The 19,953-nt window shown below is 43.5% G+C and overlaps 1 protein-coding gene across 16 annotated transcripts in view; it reads left to right on the forward strand.

Annotated features, from left to right (window-relative positions):
* Nucleotides 1-19,953, forward strand: part of SCAF8 (SR-related CTD associated factor 8) — a 221,466-nt gene that overhangs the window by 190,032 nt on the left and 11,481 nt on the right. For 3 of the 16 annotated variants that reach the window (XR_007412757.1, XR_007412752.1, XR_003126308.3), the window contains 2 exons: nucleotides 4,269-5,081; nucleotides 12,773-13,667. The exons of 2 other annotated variants lie outside the window; for them this stretch is intronic. The gene's annotated coding sequence lies outside the window, so the exon portion shown is untranslated. Of the gene's footprint in view, nucleotides 1-3,027; nucleotides 5,082-7,896; nucleotides 7,935-12,768; nucleotides 13,668-19,953 lie in introns of those variants that run through there. 11 more of the 16 variants (XR_003126296.3, XR_003126299.3, XR_004812330.2 and 8 more) reach the window with 8 other exon arrangements.

The following is a 19,953-nucleotide window of genomic DNA, read 5'->3' on the forward strand; positions in this document are numbered from 1 at the left end:
CATCATTAGCTTGTTCTAACCTGTCATGCTCTGATACTAGTAGTTCATGAATGGCCTAAGTCAGGGACCTATATTGTAGCATCAGAGCTCACGGATCTAAAGAGGACCTCATTACCTAACACTCAGTGACCAGTTGTACAACTCTCTGAGGGTATATACAAGACACATGACCCTACGGCCATGTCACATTTTATTTGCCAAATTCAGGCAAGTCACCATGCACAAAAACCATTGGGTAGGTTGCACACACATTTCCATTAATAGTTTTCAATCATTATTGCAGAAAATCTGGGGCCTTGCTAGTAGGGTTCAATTTTAAAATGATGCACAAAAATACAGAAAGAGAAGAGTAAGTAAGCAGAGATGAACATGACAAGAGATTTAGGACAGCAGAAACCTAAAATGAGCCTTGGCCTCCAAAAATACAAAGGATGGTTAGAAGGACTTCTATACTATCTTTAGATGGAAGAAAGTAGGACTGGAGATCACCAAGCAGATTAAATGAGCAAAGGGGTGGCTGGACTAGGAGATCCCTCTAGCCCTGGGAATCAATGTTTCTACCAGATAGATGTAAATGTTCTGTAAGAGGTCAGAAATGTCCAAGGATGTGGAACTAGGAAGATAATTCTAGAGATAGAATTGGCTAGTGATGCATTATCAGTTGTTATTGCTTTTTCACCTAAAATGCTTAATGCTGTTTCCAAAATTACTGAATTTATTCCCAGGACACGATTTATTTTCTGGTAGAATCTGGTTTGTTCAGGGTGCACCACCATTAGCTGATAATACTCTATTTAAATGGCACCTTCCATCTGTGGATTTCAAAGAATTTTATAGGCATCAGTTAGTTCACACGTGTGACTTTGAATTCATCTGGACACCTGGGAAATGGATGGTAAACACTTCCACCCAGGCAAAGCCAGAATACTGAAATGGATGGTCTCCTGGGTGTCCAAGTGCTGGCGGGTGAGACCCTAAAACTGATGCCCAAATGAACTCCAACTTCTTCCCACCATTTCATCCCACCATTCATGTTAGATCTTCTGACATTTAACTATCCAATAAAATGTGAAATTTGGAAGAAATTTCCAGACTGCTAATCTGCGTGTAGATGAAGGGAAAAGCTTGCACATTATAGCCTCCCACTCTGCCCAGTTCTGACTGATACTGACATTTTCATGGTTGAAATCCAAACACTACACACTGCCTTAATTTCCTCTCGATTTGTCCTTTCTCAACCCCCTACCATCCAATGCACACCCTCTTCCCTCCATGAATTCACTTTCTAAAAGTTTTCAATGACCTCCTGCAATTCCAAACGGTATTTCTCAGGTCATTGCCATTGACCTCCCTGATGCTGTGGCCCAAACTATCCTCCTCCTTGAAAATCTCTCTTCCTTTGACTTCTGTGGCCCTGAAATTCCCATTTTCCTTTCACTGCCCTGGTGATATTTCTCTTTGTCATTCTGTGGGCATTCCACAAGGAATTCCACCAGTCGTAGTCTGTGAGCTTCTCTGATCCTCCTGTGGGATCAAGGCTTACCATCCCTTCTCTGCCAGGGATACAGAGAGCTCCCCCTGGTTCCTAGACTGAAAATCTCAGAGATTATATCCATACTTCTTTTTCTTTCCTTTCCTACATCCAGTGGCTGACTGAGTTTATCTTCCCTCTGAAGCAGCTCTTGACACCCACTGTCATCTCAACTCAGGCCCCTAGCACCAAAGCATTCCCCTCCAAACTCTTTGGATCATGCACATTAATAAAATAGGTTCATATATCGACCTCAAATTTTAAAAGATTTTTTTATTTGAGGTATAATTCACTCTTCCAGTTTTCAATTGTTTATATGTTATCTCTCATATTAGTCTATTGGTGTTGCCACAGACTGGGTGGCCTCAAGAACAGAAACTTATTTTTGCACAATTCCAGAGGCCAGAAATCTAAGATCAAAGTGCCATCATGGTTGGTTTCTGGTGAGAGCCCTCTTCCTGGCTTATAGACAGCTACCTTCTCACTGTGTCTTCACATGGCTCTTCTCTGTGTGTGTGCAGGGGTGGGGTGGGGGGGCTAGGGGTGCAGAAGGAGAGAGGAGAAAGAGAGAGATATGGTGTCTCTTCTCTTTTTATTCAGACACCAGTCCTATCAAAATATGGCTCCACCCTTATGAGCTTGTTTAGCCTTTATTACCTCCTATCTTCAAATACAATCACATTAAAGATTAGAGCTTTGGGGCACCTGGCTTAGTCAGTTAAACATCTGTCTTTTGCTCAGGTCCTGATCCTGCTGAAGGGGGAGCCTGCTCCTCCCTCTCCCTCTGCCTGCTACTCATCCGCTTGTGCTCTCCCCTCACCCCAACAAATAACTAAAATAAAATCTTAAAAAAAATGAGGTTAGAGCTTCAGCACATGAACTTGGCAAGGACACCTGTCAGTTGGTGACATAAGCAGTTTCTATTAAACTTTAAAATACATAAAATATGCACTAAAATATGGGAATTTTAAAAATAAATGTAAATAAGAATTCTCATATTTTCTTCCCACTGTCTTAATGGATCACCTTGAGCACATGGGGGAGGACACACCTGTCATTTGAATCCATGGGCCTAGCTGATAACTACAACGTCCTAATGGCTCTGTCTGCCACCAGGCTTCTGCTTTGCCTTCCAATATAACACAGCCTCTGTATCAATCTTTATAAAACTTTGGTTTCTTCTTCCCCCTTCTTTAGAAAACTTTGGTGCTCTGAGTTGCCCAGAGTACAGACCAATTGCCAGCTTGACCTTCGGGGCACTCCATGTCCCACCATGACCTCTACTTCAAGTCATTGTCCTTCCTAATGACTCTCATGGGCCCCTTCCTCCTCATCTGCAGCTCTTGGGCCTCTAGCTTGACTCAGCACCACCTTGCCTAACCCTCCAACATGATCTCCCTCCCTCCCTCCGAAGTTCTGTCCCATATTTTGGTACATGGTCACCTGCTGCTCTGCAGTGTTGCTCATCTTCTCATGGGCGCCATCTTCTTTTTCAGCTGGATTATGAGCTTCAAGATTTCATGGTCCAGGAATTTCTTCTTCATTTCATAGCCTGCTCTGAGCACAGACTTTGAACTGTCCTCTGTCACAGTAGTGCTTCTCAGTCCTCCTCCCAGAGTGGCACAATCTGCAGGGCAGCCTGAGCCATCTCAGAGACAACCAGGGAGGCCTTGTAGGCCATGACTTGCTGATCACACATGTATCCATGGTCTGATCACGTTTGGGATAGGCAGCTTTACACTGCTAATTCCTCAACCTGCTCCAGCTCAGCTTCTTGGAAATGGTACTTCCCAGAAGTTGGTAATATATTCTCCTAAAGATTTAATAGAAGCAAAGTTGGCGGCTTATTGAAAAGAATGCTCCTAACTGCCAACTCAGAGTGCCTTAAATTAATGTTGACAAATGTGAGATTTATTAGTGAAGATCCATCTCTTTAGTGCCTGATGGGGCTCAAGGCGTGCATGTAAATCATTCAGATGACAGTTTTCTGGGCTGAGCACTTGGCATTTACCTGCTACTATTCAGTGCACCTGTTCACAGATGGCAGCACGGGAACGCTGAGGATGATTTGAGATGATGGCCACTCAGGAGCAAAATGACTTCAAAACATGGAAATGCAGGCCTAGAGCTGTCTCCAAATCTTCTTGAATTCCCGTTTAAAACTCATCAGCAAATGCTGACCTGGACTACAATGAAGATATCAGCTTACCTCCTGGACTTTAACTCTGTGGCCCTCGGGCTGCACTGTCACCATCCAGGTTCTGGTGTGTCCCTAGGGACTATCAGTCCTGGGATGGCTGCTAGCTGAGACCCGCCCTTCTTTGTGAAATGAACGTGTGCAGACTGAAAATTAGTTTCTGGGCCCATTTTAGGAGGTAATTGTGCAAAAACCTGAAGTGTTTTAAATTTAAACTACCTATTTCTTCCCCCTATTTACCTGATAAACGTGGCAGAGTTGGTGTATGTCATAATTGAGTTCAGAGTCCACAAATCATTTTGCAGTATGTATTTCAGGTATAATATGGTTCAATGTCCTGAACCAGGATTATCTTGCCAACCCCTGTGAGTGTTACGTGATACCAAGGATGCTACCTGGTACTGGCGTGTCGTGTGCATGATCTGAACGGACCCTATAGGTTCCCATCGGGTGATGTTTTGCAAATGAGTGTATACATGCTGCTATCCTGTAAGGGCTAGTGGGTGAATTTTCTCTGTGTTTCTTCGTACTTTTTCATAGGAGCGCCTGTGTCTCCCACATCGACGCCAAGGGCCAAGCTGGTCAGAGTGACAGATGTGGGGAATGGCCAACGCTGTTCACAGAAATCTCTGCCAGTGGAATATTTCTTTGAAATTTTTGATCCTTTCATTTTCACAAGACACCCACAGAGAAAGAAAGGAAGGAAAGAAGGAGGGGCGGAGAGAGGGAGGGATCGAGGGAAAAAAAAAGAAAGGAAAAAGAATGAAAGGAAGGAAGAAAGGAAGGAAGGATGGAAGGCAGGAGAAAAAAGAAAGAAAGAGAGAGTGGAAGAAAGAAGAAAGAAGAAAGAAGAAAGAAAGAAAGAAAGAAAGAAAGAAAGAAAGAAAGAAAGAAAGAAAGAAAATGGGAGGAGGAAGAAAAGAAAGAAAAAATAGAGAAAGAAAGAAGGAAGGAAACAAAGAAACAAAGAAGGAAGGAAGGAAGAAAAAGAGAAGAAAGAAGAAAGAAGAAAGAAGAAAGAAAGAAAGAAAGAAAGAAAGAAAGAAAGAAAGAAAGAAAGAAAAAGAGACCATCTCGCAGTCAAGCCCACCCACTTTTAAAAGGCCGCCTCTCTGAGAAGAGTTTAGCTCAGGCCACACTTTCCCTTCCAGCCTCCACCTTCCACTGGGGCTATTGGCACAGGTCACCGGGACCATTAGAGGCGGCAGCAGGGGACGCTGGCTCTGCTGGCCTTGCTTCCCCTGGCCTTTGCTGAGGCCGGAGTGGGGAATGCCCACGTCAGCTGCCAAATGAAGCATTTTCATAGCCTGAGTCACACAGACAGACTATTGCCTGTGAACACAAAACAGGCAAGTAGAGAACAGAATGCCGATTCTGGAACACAGAGGAAGGATTATTGCTAAGAGCCATTACACACACTCAGGGTCATTCTTAACCCCGTCATTCTGTGATTCTGTTTTGTGTGAGGGTAATGCAAGCTCCCCACGAGTGTGCAAGTGTTGTCCCCTTCTCACTGTTTTCTCTCAACCCTGCTTTGAAGCACAGTGGTACAAACCAGCACGAAGCTTGGCAAGTCTGTGTTCATCACTGGGGTTTAACTAAAATACACTGAGCCTTGCAGAAACTTGTGGTTTGGAGTAATGGAAAGTTTAGGGAATCAGAAACATAGACTGATCCCAGGGAAAAAGGTCCAATTTCCCCTCCAGCACTGGATTTCTTTGCCTTCCATTTCCTCCCAGATTATAGTTCCTTCCCTCTCAAACATGTCAATTATTTTTCTAAGAAAGGATTCATCAATTTTATAATTGCAACTATTTGGCATTTACATATGCAGAGGCATTACCCAAGTGTCCACACTGTTTCATATCCCTTTGTATTGGGTTAATTTGTAAGAATCTATTTTCCATGCACCTACTAAGTGTGCAGCAAATGTGGGGTGCTGGGATGCGGTCACGAGCAGAACTAACCCGCTTGGCTCCTTTCCTCAAGGATCTTCTCAAGTGTTTGTGTTGCATCTCAGTCTCTCTGTCATGTTAAGAGCACAGCATTCAGCTTGGTCTTGGGAAGTGAATTCAACTTTCACGAAGTGTCAGACAGTTAAGCAAAATAAATGGTGTTGGATACAGCACTTGTCAGCAGCATCTAATTACATATAATTGAATATGTCTCTCTAATAGTGATGATACAGCTGTATTCTTCAAAGCGTGATATACACATGTTACTTCCACGTGTCATGCGTCATTTGAACAGCTTCATAAATCAATCAGTGGACTTCCCACAAGTGTTGCATTAGTTGTTGGCTGAGCTAAGGCACTTTCTTTAAGACTGTGTCCCAACGTAGTTTCTACGTCCAAATCAGCTGCGTGTGTTTGTAAAAATTCCCACTTTTTAGCTTCAATTCAGGTCCCCAGAATTAGAATCTCAGGAGTTGGGATCAGACATATGCATTTCTGGCAAGGACTCCCTCAGTCATTTAGTTCAGAGTAAAATTTAGACTGTTATTCTTGAGGGGCCCCTGGATGGCTCCATCAGTTAAGTGTTCCACCCCTGATTTTGCCTCAGATCATGATCTCAGGGTCGTGAGATCAAGCCTCACGTTAGGCTCTGCACCAGGCATGGAGCCTGCTTGGAATGCTCTCTCTCTTTCCCTCTGCCCCTCCCACCTGCTTGTGCATGCACATGCACACAACCAGACACACACTCTAAAAAAAGAAGTATTCTTTTTGAGCTTTTCTCATTAAAACCAATGCAAGGGATCCCTGGGTGGCGCAGCGGTTTGGCGCCTGCCTTTGGCCCAGGGCGTGATCCTGGAGACCCGGGATCGAATCCCACGTCAGGCTCCCGGTGCATGGAGCCTGCTTCTCCCTCTGCCTGTGTCTCTGCCTCTCTCTCTCTCTGTGACTATCATAAATAAATAAAAATTAAAAAAAAAATAAAATAAAACCAATGCAAAAGGAATCAATCAATTGGTCAAACTAACCAAATCCAATCCAGCATTTGGGGTAGGCAGCTGATATCAGATAGATCTATGATTCCTTTGGCATCACATAGCCCTTCCCCTCCCAAGCAATTAAATAATGATATGATATCGCTTATGTTCAGCTCTGGTTGAGCCAAGGACCTTTGTCGGGTCATTTGGTTTCTTACTTTCTTCACCTGCAGTGTGAGGGCTTAGCCTTAATGATCTTCGTGTACCTTTTTTGTCAATGTGAACACACTGAGCAGATACCTGCAGTGGTGGCCAGTACTTTTACCCCTGCCTATCTACACCACCTTCCTCGGCCACCAGGAGATTAAGGCACAGAGAAAGAAGAAATAGGACGAACACAGCAGAAACATGTCTTAAGTACATTATGCCTCCAGACTGTAATTTTAATTATTTTGTCTTATCTTCTTTCTAGTAAATAATAGTCTTTGTTCTGTTAGTGACTGAGTTTATCACTTTAAGTGATTCATTCATGTATTGGTTCATTGAACATGCAGAAGTGTCCAGTATATCCCAGGACAAGGCCATGTGTTAAGGATATAGAAATGCACAAATAGTTTGACCTCAGACAGTCTTCTCTTGCCTAAAATAGGTGTACTTTAGCCACAGTCCATTGACACCCTTTTCAATTCTAGATTCCTCCTCCTGAAAGAGTGATGTAGAAAATATTTTTAAAACATAAAGACAAAAAAAAAAAAAACCCAAAAGACAAGTGGAGGATGGGCAGAGGGAGAGAGAGAGAGAGAGAGAACCTCAAGTAGACTCTATGCTTGGCATAGAGCCCAACACAGGGCTCAATCTCATGACAATGAGATCGTTACCTGAGCCGAAACCAAAAGTCGGACATGTAACCGACTGAGCCACTCAGGCATCCTAAGACTAGTTCCTTTTGGATCCTTATCTAATTGTTTAAATTTCAAACCTAAAATTTTGAAAGACAAATCCTACCCAGTCACATATCACCCTTGTCCACATGAGTGAACAAATAAAAGCCATAGCCATATCATATGTGTTAGCCTTTCCCATCATCCATAATAATATTCCCTGGGAACAAAGTTAGGCAGGTGGAACTTTTTTAAGTTTTTCAATCTCTAGCAATAGAGATGCTTCTGCTCATTTTTAACACCTACTATATTCCAAATAGTAAGTCTATATGGATTCATTTCCTATTTTTGTAAATAGCTTTCAGAGGACGGCAGTAAATCTTCAGAGGATAACAGGTAAAGAAATTTCCTTCTTTATTATTTTATTATTTTTTTAATTGAAGCATAATTGCCGTACAATATTATATTAGCTTCAGGTGTACAACAGTACAGTACTGCATCACTGTAATGATCCAACAGTTCATCTCTCTTCCTACCCTTATTACAATATTACTGACTATATTTCTCCTATGCTGAACTTTTCATCCCTGTTACTTTATTTCATCACCATTATTTTATATTTAATCCCCTTTACCTATTTTGCCTATAAGAATCCTCCTTTACTCATGTATGTATGTGTGTATTTATTTATTTTTATGGAGGCTCCACTCCCAGTGTGGCACCCAACTTGGGCCTTGAACTTGCGACCCTGAGATAAGACCTGAACTGAAATCAAGAGTTGGATGCTTAACCAACTGAGCAACCCAGGCACCTCTAAGAATCCTCCCTTAAAAATATTTCAGGGCCCTGGGGGGCTTAGTCAATTAAGTACCTGACTCTTGATTTTGGCTCAGGTCATGATCCCAGGGTGGTAAGATTGAGCCCTACTTCAAGCTCCATGCTGGGCATGGAGTCTGCTTAAGATTCTCTTTCTCTTTTTCTATCTCTCTCTGCCCTTCCCCAGTCCTCACAAGTATGCTCTTGCATGCTCACTCTAAACAATGTTTTTTAAGCTAATTTCCCCTAATTGCATTGGAATGTTTTTCATGACAAAACTCATGAAAGGGTTACTGTGTTTCAAAAATTCTTCTTGCTCAGTTGATAGGACTTAAATGTTTTAAACTAAGGAGTTACTTGGACCTATGAGTTTCTATGTATATCTTGGATTTAAGGGGAAAAAAGGTATTTGCATGTATCCTCTTGATCAATTTTATATTCAGGAGAGAACTCTACCATGAAGCCGTTTTACTCAGCCATTGATCACTTCACACAATTTCAACAGATTTTTAATTAAGGTTGACAGGCAAGCCACCATATAAGTGATGCAAACTCCTTTTCCCCCACAGAAAGACATCAACAGACTGTACCCTTGTTTTGCATGAAGAGCCATGGGTGAGCAGTAGGAGGCTCCCTCCCCATCCTCAGATGTGAGACACACATTCTGTGCTGTTCCTCTTCCTTGGTTTAGAAGATTCTTCTGCACTGCCATGTGCATTTCCCCATCACAGAGAACCTCATCTGTCATGATTACTGAGTTAAAACAAGTCAAAAAAAAGGTTTTGACTTCATTGTTTGTGTAAAGCCATACCCAGAGTTCTGTGCGGTCCAAGGTCAGTGAGGAGCTAACCCTCACAGGTGACCGTGAGAGGGAGGAAAGTGTCCTGTCTGTCCTGGGGCAGCTGGAAGCATTTTCCCAAGAAGGATGGCAGAAATGTGAACTCATTCTTACTTCATCAGCCAAACTGTCGTGTCCGTGAGGAAAAAATGCCACTACGGGACTTAGAAGTGACTCTGGGCAGGTGGCACCAGAGCCTGCCTTGGGCCCTCCTGGGCATTTGTTGTCACATGCAGTCCCTGTTCCTGATTTCAGACCTTTCTGGACATTTCTCGTGAAATAGAAATCCTGAATGCTCTTTTCTGGTGCCTTCTTACTACGTGGTGAATGACTAATTTTGTCTAATTGAGGAAGCTTTTTTCTAAAGACTAAACCTAGACTCATACGCTGGAGAAAGTACAAAAATGGGTGCTGTGTGGGAGGTAGAGCGGTATTTGAGATGCAGTTGCTTTTTACAAATTTGCTTTTTACTAATGCTTCACACTTCCTCAGAGAAACGCAGCAACTCCAGCATACGGCACTGTGGAGTGCAATTTTTAAAAGCTAGTACAGGCCACCTTTTTAAATTTTTTTTAATTAGAGAAGGAGAGCCTGAGCAGGGGTGGGAGGGGCAGAGAGAGAATCTTAAACAGGCTCCATGCCCAGCTCTGAGCCATTGCGGGGCTCGATCTCATGACCCCAAGATCATGACCTGAGCCAAAATCAAGAGCCTGATATTTAACCAATTGAACCACCCACCCAGGAGCCCAGCTTTTAAAATATTTTTTATTAAAAATCATCTCCTTCAAAACCTTTGAGAATTCTCAAAATTATATATATATATAATTTCCCCATCACAGAGAACATATAACAGAAGTTATACTTTTGGACATTTGACATTTAAATACTAGTGATGTTCACATATTAAAATATATACATATACCTGTCACTGGCAGGACAAAGCACTTAACACAGCAGGTATAACTCTTCGCAACAACCCAGTGAGGTAGGACTGTCCCCACTTTACACATGGAGAAACTGAGGAAGCCAGAGGAAAATGAGGAGTTTATCTGAAGTCAAACAGCTAAAAACTAATTGGAAGCAGGATTAGAGCCCATGTTTTATTTTGACTAGCACTTTTATGCCACTAGATCTAATGCTCCCTCATTTCTTTAGTAAGAACATGAGCTGCTTGCTTATCCTCTTATTATCTGGAATATTTTCTACTCCTTATGTCTAATTTTGTCACCATTTTCACAGCCACTGAATCAATAGCCACATTTGTCCCTTACATTTTAATATCTAGGGTTTCCTGTGTGGCTCAGTTGGTTGAATGTCTGTCTTAATTTTGGCTCAGGTCATGATCCCGGGGTTTTGAGATTGAGCCTAGAGTCAGGCTCCACACTCAGTGGGGAGTCTGCTTGAGAGTCTCCCTCTCCCTCTACCTTGCCCATCCTGGCACTATGTGCTCTCTCTCTCACATGCTCTCTCAAATAAATAAATCTTTAAAAAAAAAGTCTGTATGTTTTTGGGAGTAATCAGAAAACAAAACTAGGAGCACCTGAGTGGCTCAGTAGTTGAATGTCTGCCTTTGGTTCAGGTCATGATCCTGGGGTCCTGGGATCAAGTCCTGCATCAGGGTCCCCAGAGGGAGCCTGCTTCTTCCTCTGCCTATGTCTCTGGCGCTCTCTCTCTCTTTCATGAATAAATAAATAAAAACTTTTTAAAAAAAACTGAATGAACAAAACACAAATACCATATTACTTTGGAGATTGTGTTACAGAATTAAGCTTTGAAATGCAACATAGTTTTGTGTTTTCCAGTTGATTCAGGCTCTGATGTAAGAGTTCGATATTTTACTAAGTATCCCCATGTGCTGTCTAATGGCAATTCAAACAGGCCTTCAGATAGAGCTGTGTCACCTGGGCATCAAGCTAAGGCTTTAGCTGTCTGAAAGTCACCAGGCTAATGATGGACAGATGACTCCCATTGCCCAGGCTGGGCTTGTTGGCTTCCGTCTTGTTTGATGGCATGCTAAGTATAAGGTTTAGCTGCCCCCACTTCCTTAGCCCCCAAAATGTCTGAGAGTGTGATAAGCCTTACTCATCATGCTCTGGAATTTCCTCTAAAGTGGGAGCCATGTCCTTATATTTTCAGGGCCTTGTGCTGTGCCTGGCACAGAGTATATGTTTAGTTGATGAGTGGGAATAAATAAATGTGTACTATTTGAGCAAATGGGAGATGCAATGGGTTCTGCTTCTTGATATCACACTATTTTTGTGAAAATGTTACAGTAGAAAAATGCTTCAGCTCACAAGTTGGGAACCCATGGGCCAGACTTTCAACTAAGGCATCAATAAGAGAACTGGAAATTTAGAAGTTTTCTAAGAAAAAGTGGTCTGCACACATAAATTGTAAATATTGCTTGAATAGGAGTTTTCCTCATGTCTTCCCCATTGCCAAATTTTGGTACTTTAAGCTGGCTCTAAATCTGTAGCCCTTGCTCTAAAATTTGAAGCCCTAATTTGGTGTGTGCTAAATTAAGTAAACCACAGTACCCAAAAATAAATATTAAATGGCTGAATATAAATATTGAAGTCTTGGGGGGCAACTTAGAGCAACTTCCACAAATGGTATATTATCATAAACATATGGTAATGGCAGTGAAGTCATTTCTTTGTTTAGAAAGAAAATTACTATTTTCTATAGATAATAATACACCCCACAATCATTTATGAAAGCAGTCTTTCCCATTTTGCTTTTCTTTCGAACAGATAAGTGGTTGCTCATTCTGCCATAAAAATTCATGACCATACCGTGGCCCGAGAGGCACTTGGCGAGCACGCACAGTACTGCCACAGCGCTTCCAGAGGCCCCCACGGTCTTTGTAGGCTCTTGGACGTGGTACCAGGAGAGACCCAGCAGAGGAGTGGCCAGGAGGGGACATCCCAGAGACAGCTCTTGCTTTTATTTATTTATTTATTTTTCCAATTATATTCCACTGATCTCTAGAGCCAAGATCCTTCCTGTCTCAGGAGGAATTCTGAAAGTGTCTGCTCAGCTCAGGCCCACCCTGTGTCATTAGAGAAAAAGGCCCAATTTGAAAATTCGGTCTTTCATAATGTTGTAAGGTAGAGATAAATGTCCCCTCTCACCTTAGTATTCCTGATGGACTCCCCCGCAGCTAAAAAATGATCGTTACACTTGTTTGTCCTCTTCCTGTGACACTTATCAGCCTGTCTGGGAAGAGAGTTTGTTGTGTGCACATCTTATCACATCCTTATCGGCTGCTCTCTCTAGTTACTAGTTCTGTATGCTCGTGTTTCCCCTAGTCCTTGCCTAGGAGGACAGGAGACTTGGAGTTGAATCCTGGCTTTACAATACTTCTACCAGCCATGAAAACTTGGACAAGTTACTTCTCCAGTCTTGGCTTTAGTTGTCTCATCTGCAAAATGTTTCTAACCCTTTGGGTTGATTTGAAGATGAACTGAGATAGCATGATGCCTGGCATGCTATAACCACCGATGTCAACCTCTGTCATCAGTAATGATGCTCTTGAGTAGAAACAAGTTTTGACCCTGGCTCTTTCCTCATCAGGGAGGAGCTCTGAGTGTCTGCTCCCAGCCCAGCTGTGCCGGTGCTGCTGAAGCCCGAGACCCTTCTCCTGGCACCCCATCTGCTTCTGGACTGCAGCCCTGCCGCAGCCTCACCCCTCTCTGCCACTTCTCCCTCTGTGACCCACACACGGGTTTGTACAATGAAGTCTGAGTCATGTGAGTGTGGCAGGTTCTCTTCTCAAAAGGATTCAACTCAGCTCAGCGTGCTCCTATTCTTCTTTACTCAACCTCACCCCTCAGGAGGCCAGGATGGAAAAAAGTGTTGTTGTCCATTCACAGCAGATGCTTCTGAGCTGCGGCTTTGCTCAGATACCATGCCAAGGCCCCGGCATTTAAAAAGAAGTGTGAGGTCCAGTCCTGCCTTTGAGGACCTATGGTCCCTGTCGCCAAGACAGGGTGCAGTATCAGAAGGCGGCTGACAACACTGGGGAAGTTTTATATGGCAAAGGAAAATAAAGAAAGACCAAGGTGGCTGCGAGGTCAGGTCTGGGAGTGGTGGTTCTTGGTCTCCAGGACTCCTCTTTACAGGAGCTTGCTGTCTTTCTGTTCCCCGTGCTGGAGAAAAGAACACTGAGAGCAAGTTTGCTTTTCAGGGGAGAATGACTCCTTGGCTTGATGGACTGTAGCAGGAATTGAGGACGATTCATAGCAAATTAAAACAAGCAAAATCTGGAGGTGAGCTCATGAAGGTGGTGTGACCTATGAATTTCACCTCAAGAACTTTGGTTTGATGGTGAGCAACATGAGCAGGCCTTATGAACAGGCAAATATGAGCAGGTCTAATGATTAGATCCAAAAAGGAATTCCAGTCCTAACGATGTTTATGTCCTATTTTACACAAGGACCAAATGCATTAAAAGCTATAGCTCTGACTTTTGATGTCAAGAGTCTGTGTGATAAATGATGGTTTTACTAACATTTCTATTAAAATTACATAAATACAGAAAAATGCACAGATTATAAGATACACCTTTGTGGATTTACCCAAATGAACACATCTGTGTAACCACAGTTCAGTCCAACAAATAAACACTACCAGAACACCTCCCTTCCTGATCCCTTTGCGGTCACCAGAGGTAACCACCATCCCGACGCCTATACCAGAGATTAGTTTCACCTGTTTTTAACTTTCTAGAAACGGAACTGTCTAGTACCAATTAATTTATGTCTGGCTTCTTTCCCTCAGCATTACGTTTGTAAGACTCATATAAGAGTTGATTTTTTAACTTATTTTTTTATTTTTTTAAAAATGAGAGAGAGGCAGAGACACGGGCAGAGGGAAAAGCAGGCTCCATGCAGGGAGCCTGACGTGGGACTCGATCCCAAGTCTCCAGGATGACACTCTGGGCTGCAGGTGGCGCTAAACCGCTGTGCCACTGGGGCTGCCCAAGGGTTGATTTTTTTACTATGCTGTATAGTATTCCATAATTTGAATCTATCACACCCGATCCATTCCACTGTTGCAGGACACTTGGGTTGTGCCTTGTTTGGATTATCACACACAAGTAATGATGCTATAAACATTCTTGTACCTACACTGAGCACATTTAAGTGCATTTCTGTTGGGGATATGCATGGGAGTAGGATTGCAGGGTCATAGATTCAGCAACTATTTAATTTTTGTAGTCACTGTCATAAAGTTTTTCCAAAGTGATTGCATGAGTTCATACTCCCACCAGCAATTTATGAGACTTAGACACATCTTTGCTGACACTTGAGATTATCATCTTTTTAGTTTTAGTTATTTAGAGGGTATGCTGTAGGGTCTCTTTGTTGTCTTAGTTTTTTAGTTCCCTGGTGACTGAGATAGAACATCTTTTCGCATGTCTATGAGCTATTTGGTTATCTTTTTTTGTATAGTAATTGTTCCAATCTTTTGCCCATATTTTAATTGCAATGACTGATTTTTTTTTAGTTAGTTGATTTGTCTAAGTTTATACATTATCTGGATGCTAGACTTTTAGGGGGCCCAGTTCATGCAGATACCTTCTCTCTGGCTATCTTGGCAGCTTAGTGACTGGAAAACACCTCTAGGAGAAAAGGAAGCTGAATATTGGGCTCCCTTCTCCAAAATTCACTTTTCTCAGAGATTTTGGTCCTAGACTTCAGTGTCTGGGCAGCTCTTTAATGACTCCAAACATAAGAGTGGATGTGCCTATATATTTGGCTTTAGTGCTAGTTTTTTGCTTCAGAAGGGTTGGTCTAATATAAGCTCCTCTTCTGTTTCTAGAAGCATGAAATTAAGAACCATTTGGTTCATTTTGGGCATTTTCAAAGGAAAACTGTAGAATAGAGAAGCTTATGTGATATCCTAAGGGCAGCACCTCCCTGCACAAATGTACTTTGAGGCTGGAGATAAACACCTGTCCTGGGCTAAGGCACAGGGCCAGGGTGAGGGGGCCTAGGGTACATAGAGGATCAGATGGTTTAGCTGGTTGCTATGCTGGGCTGTGCCCTTGTCCCTGAGGATAGGGATAAAATAACCTAGAGAAGATTTGAAGATCCCAAAGCAGTGTCCCTGGGGGTCAGCCTCCAGAGAATTAGGGCCTCTTGAGAAGCTCCCATCCAGTGGAGCAGTGAACTGGAAAAAAAAAAAAAAAGCCAACTTTAGACTGAGAGCCAGAGGACAGCTTTCAGGTCCTGTGTACCCCAAGGGCCCCAAGTGCTGTGGGAGGTGGACTTCCCAAATCTGTCTGTTCCCCAGAGTAAGGCACAAAGCTGGACCAAAGATGGCCCAGCAGACTGGAAGAGGACTCCGGGTCGAGGCAAGGAGAACACTATGGAGTTCTACTGGTGGGGGGCTGGTGCAGCTGTAAGGCCAAGCATGATGCCCAGGTCCAGGCTGGATAGACTCAGAGCACTAAGGCATTTGTGCCAATCACATGTCCCTCATACTGGGCCAGCTCTGCCCTCGTTCTTCAGAACCCCTCACCTGCCCCCACCCAGCCTCCTCCTAGACCTTACTTTATATCCAGAGAGAAGACAAGGAGCAGGGAACTGGGGAGAATCTCACATTAACTAAATAAGTGTCTGACAGAGACTGGAGTTCTAAGTTGGAAGGGACTGGATCTCTTTGGTGCTGAGGTTTAGTGTCCTGCTACTGTTGTGGGTTGAATTGTGTCTCCTCAAAAAATAGGTTGACGTCCTAACTCTTGGTATCTGTGGATGTGACCTCATCTGGAAATAGGGTCTTACTGAGGTAGCAAGTGAAGTTGAGGTCGTTAGGGCCCCAATTCAACATGACTAGTGTCCCTATAAGAGGAGCAGAACACCACGGGGTGGCAGAGGCAGAGATCGGAGTGATGTGTTCACAAGCCAACGAACGCCAAGGATTGCAGGCAACTACCAGAAAGGCATGGGGCAGATTCTCTCCTCGAGCCTTAACAAAGATCACGGCCCTGCTGACACCTTGATCTCAGATTTCCAGTCTCCAGAATATTTTTTTTCTTTTTAAATTGAAGGTACTTTTTAAAATTTCATTTACTTATTCATGAGACACACACACACAGAGAGAGAGAGAGAGAGAGAGAGAGAGAGACAGGCAGAGGGAGAAGCAGGCTCCATGCAGGGAGCCTGATGTGGGATTTGATCCCAGGACTCCAGGACCACAGCCTGGGCTGAAGGCAACGGTAAACCTCTGAGCCACCCGGGCTGCCCTGTCTCCAGAATCTTTAGAGAATAAATTTCTGTTACTTAAAGCCACCAGCGTGTGGTCATTTGTTACAGCAGCCTAGCAAACTAACACAACTACTAACTAGAAACAGGGGCTAGTGTACTGAGTAGAGTTCGGTAATGGAAAAGGAAAGATAATTAGATCTCTGGACCTGTTCCCACATTTCATATTCAACTCAGGATCTGAACCTATATTTTCCTTGCAAGGGGGATTCAGGCGACCCTGTGTCCTCGTGTAGAGATCTGCCTCTCTCCCTGTAGGAGTTCTCAAGTTTATATCTACCCCGGTATCAATTGCCTCAAGTGTCAGGGGGCTTTGGCTTTCTGGTTCTTACTTCATTACTAGCCTAAACTGGTTTGAGTCAGAACTGACACCAATTGAGGAAATAGACACAGTTTACAACCATGTGTACTTTGTAACAAAGGATAACTCAGGTCAAGGTCTCACCAGGAAGGGAAATACAGAAATTACTCAGTGCAGTCACAATATTATCTCATATGAATGTGTACCATCAGGGTCGATCTGTCGGAGTGATTGACGGGCTATGGGGAGGTCTCAATTAAATCACCCTCGTTGCTTATATGAATGTCTGAGATTCCATGGTGTCTCATCATTCTTTTCATTCTCAAAGGCATCGTCAGTTTTTCAATTAAAGTACAAATATCCCCTAAGAAAGTTCATGGCTTAAGCTCCTAGCAACAGCCAGTGGTTGTTTATTGTGTGATGTCTATCCTGGGACCTAGAGGAGATATTGGGGAAGGGGCACAGAAGGCCATGCCCAGCTTCCCAATTTGGTCTAGGGCTTGGTCATTATAACCAACAGCCAATATTTAATAAACATCCATGTGGTAACAATGATAATTACTTGGAGCTCTGGAACTATATTTTCAAAATGGAAAGGAGTTCATTAGTAAAATGAAGAGTCCTGTCTTTACCATATAATTGGTCATCAGACCCATCCAGCCTAGGTCGGCTGATAAGCAGCTCTCTGACCACAGGCAGGTGGCTCATCCTTCTTACAACCCAGGTAACTCCTCATCTGTGAAATGGGACAATAATGTTACCTATTTTATTAGGTGGTTACAAGATGCAAATGAAATAAATGATCTGAATCACTGAGTTTAGTGCATGGCACTGAGTAAATAAATGTTCAGTAAATGTTAGTATATCATCAGTCTGTGAATTTCTTCTCCCTAGGCAAGTATACAGTTGAGTTTCTTTACGCAATGCTGATTTTGTGCTAAAGTCATTTGGGTTGTTCCACAGAGTAAGCCAGGGCTGTGTTGTAGATATGAATTTGGATATCAATCCATCAAAGAGCAATAAAGACCACCTACATCGGACACAGCCCACACTGTGCCACATATTATTTATTTTTCGTGTTTGAAAATATGTTGAAAAGAAAGCATTAGGATAAAGGAATTCTGTAGTTGTTTTTAGCTTGTTATAACATGTGGTGCTTACTGTGTGCTTTACAGATATGAACTCATTTAATCTCCATCTGATTCCATCTGGTATACTCTATTGTCCCCATTTATACATGAGGAAACAGGCTTGGAGGGCTAAGTCATTTCCTAAGGTCACAAAACTCATGTAAGACATGGAGCCAGGATTTAAACCAGACATTCTGACTCCAGCAGGGGCTGCTAGCTGTTATACTATGCTGTGGGTGTGCACAAACACACTTGCGGGTGCATGCATACACATGTTTGCACAGACACACAGAGGTTTCTCCTTCCAGGTATATTGACGTTCACTTTCTTTGAAAATGTATGATGGTCAGTGCTTTACAGAAATTTCCTAGTGTAATCACATCTGGGATGACACAATGCAATATGGCCAGAAAAGGAAGGGCATTGGATTTTTATTAAAGGGGAGCCCCCGCTAACCATGTAGCTTTTCCTGGGAAGCAGAGAGGGTGAGGTGAGAGTTGTCATCTCTACAGAGTTCCGACAACATTCCTCATCCACCTTCTGATGAAGATGAACTTGAGCCTGCACGGAAGAGTTATCCACCAGCAGCTCCCAGATGAAAGCAGAAAAGGGGAGAAGGAGATTTTTCAGAACCCAGTTATGCTAACGAATAGAAGAAGCTGGTGTGATAGAGGGGAAAGAAAGAAGTGATTCCTGCCCGTGGGGACAAAGCATCCAGTTTCCACAGGGCTTTGCAAAACGTGTGTGCCCAGCGAGAGATGGACACAGCTCCACAGAGGAAACAGTCCACTCGTGAGACGAGCACCCCTGAGTTACCTATGATGTTCTGCGTCCTGATTCAGGAAGAGTGCCCGCCACCCTCACTGTATGCTAACCTGGGGAGAGGAGATCCACAGCCTGATGACATGTGCACATTTACCGAGCGCTTACTCTGCCAAGCGCTGAGCTCAGTGATTCAGACCATTTATATCATTTACATCTTGTAACCACCTCATCAGACAAGTAACATTATTGTCATTTCACTTATGACATGAAATAAAATAACATCAAGTAACATCCCATTTCACAGATGAGGAGTATACCCCCGCCCTAGGGTCCACTGTCTAGTTAGGGAGGGGAAGCAATAGTCCTAATGCAGTGGAAGCACAGAGCTCGTTCCACCCAGACAGGCCCTGGAAGGTGTTCACAGACAGATGTCACTTTGCCAGGTCCCGAAGCGCCAGAGGGTTACCAGGAACTTGTGGTGATTGGGCTTCTGGTGGGAATGGTGGAGAGGAGGAGAGGTTTGGACACTCCTTAGGAGGTGACAAGGAGAAGGCTGGAGACCAAGTGGTTGTGGGAGTGAAGGCCAGGAGGGGTCAGAGGCGGCTGAGCGGTGTGGGAGGCATGGTGGCCGCTGTCTAAGGTAGGGAGGAAGACAGGATGAGGGAGTCCAGAGGTGGCAGGTGAAAGTGGACAGGGCCGGCCCCCAAGGGGGTGGGGTGGGAGTTAGGTAGCAAGGAATCATTCTCTTGAACTTTGTTTTTTGTCTTCCTCCACTAGTAAGCCTTTGTACTACTAACATTGTGCTGGATTGGGAATAAAATAGGAGCAAAGTATAACTTTCCAGGAGTGGGTGGTGGTCCCTGAGGCTGTGGATGGCCTGGGGGGACCCTCTGATGGGCTGCTTGTTCATGTACTCTTCACAGGAGCTGGGAGCGTTTGGGGTAATGGTCTGTACCACTGTGGTCTGTCACCAGACTGCTCAGCTTGCCCTTGGGACAGTGCTGATGAGACAGGAGAGGGCTCCTCGCATGTTTCTCATTACCTCATTGCAATGACAAAAGGCGGATTTCCCAGCCACTTCCCTCGCCAGGAGGTACACCTGGACCGCCTCAGGTTTCCGTGTGAGCAGGTAACAACAGGAGCGTTGCTGGCTCATAATAATCGAGGTGGGTGCATTTCCCAGTTAAATTTTGAGTTGAGTTAGGACTCCACACAAGTTATCAATATCCTCTTGTTATAGAAAATGGTGCTTTAACAAAGAAATTTTCTTTTTTTTTTTTTAAGATTTTATTTA

This window comes from Canis lupus, chromosome 1 (assembly GCF_003254725.2).
Source record: "Canis lupus dingo isolate Sandy chromosome 1, ASM325472v2, whole genome shotgun sequence".
Taxonomy (NCBI): domain Eukaryota; kingdom Metazoa; phylum Chordata; class Mammalia; order Carnivora; family Canidae; genus Canis; species Canis lupus.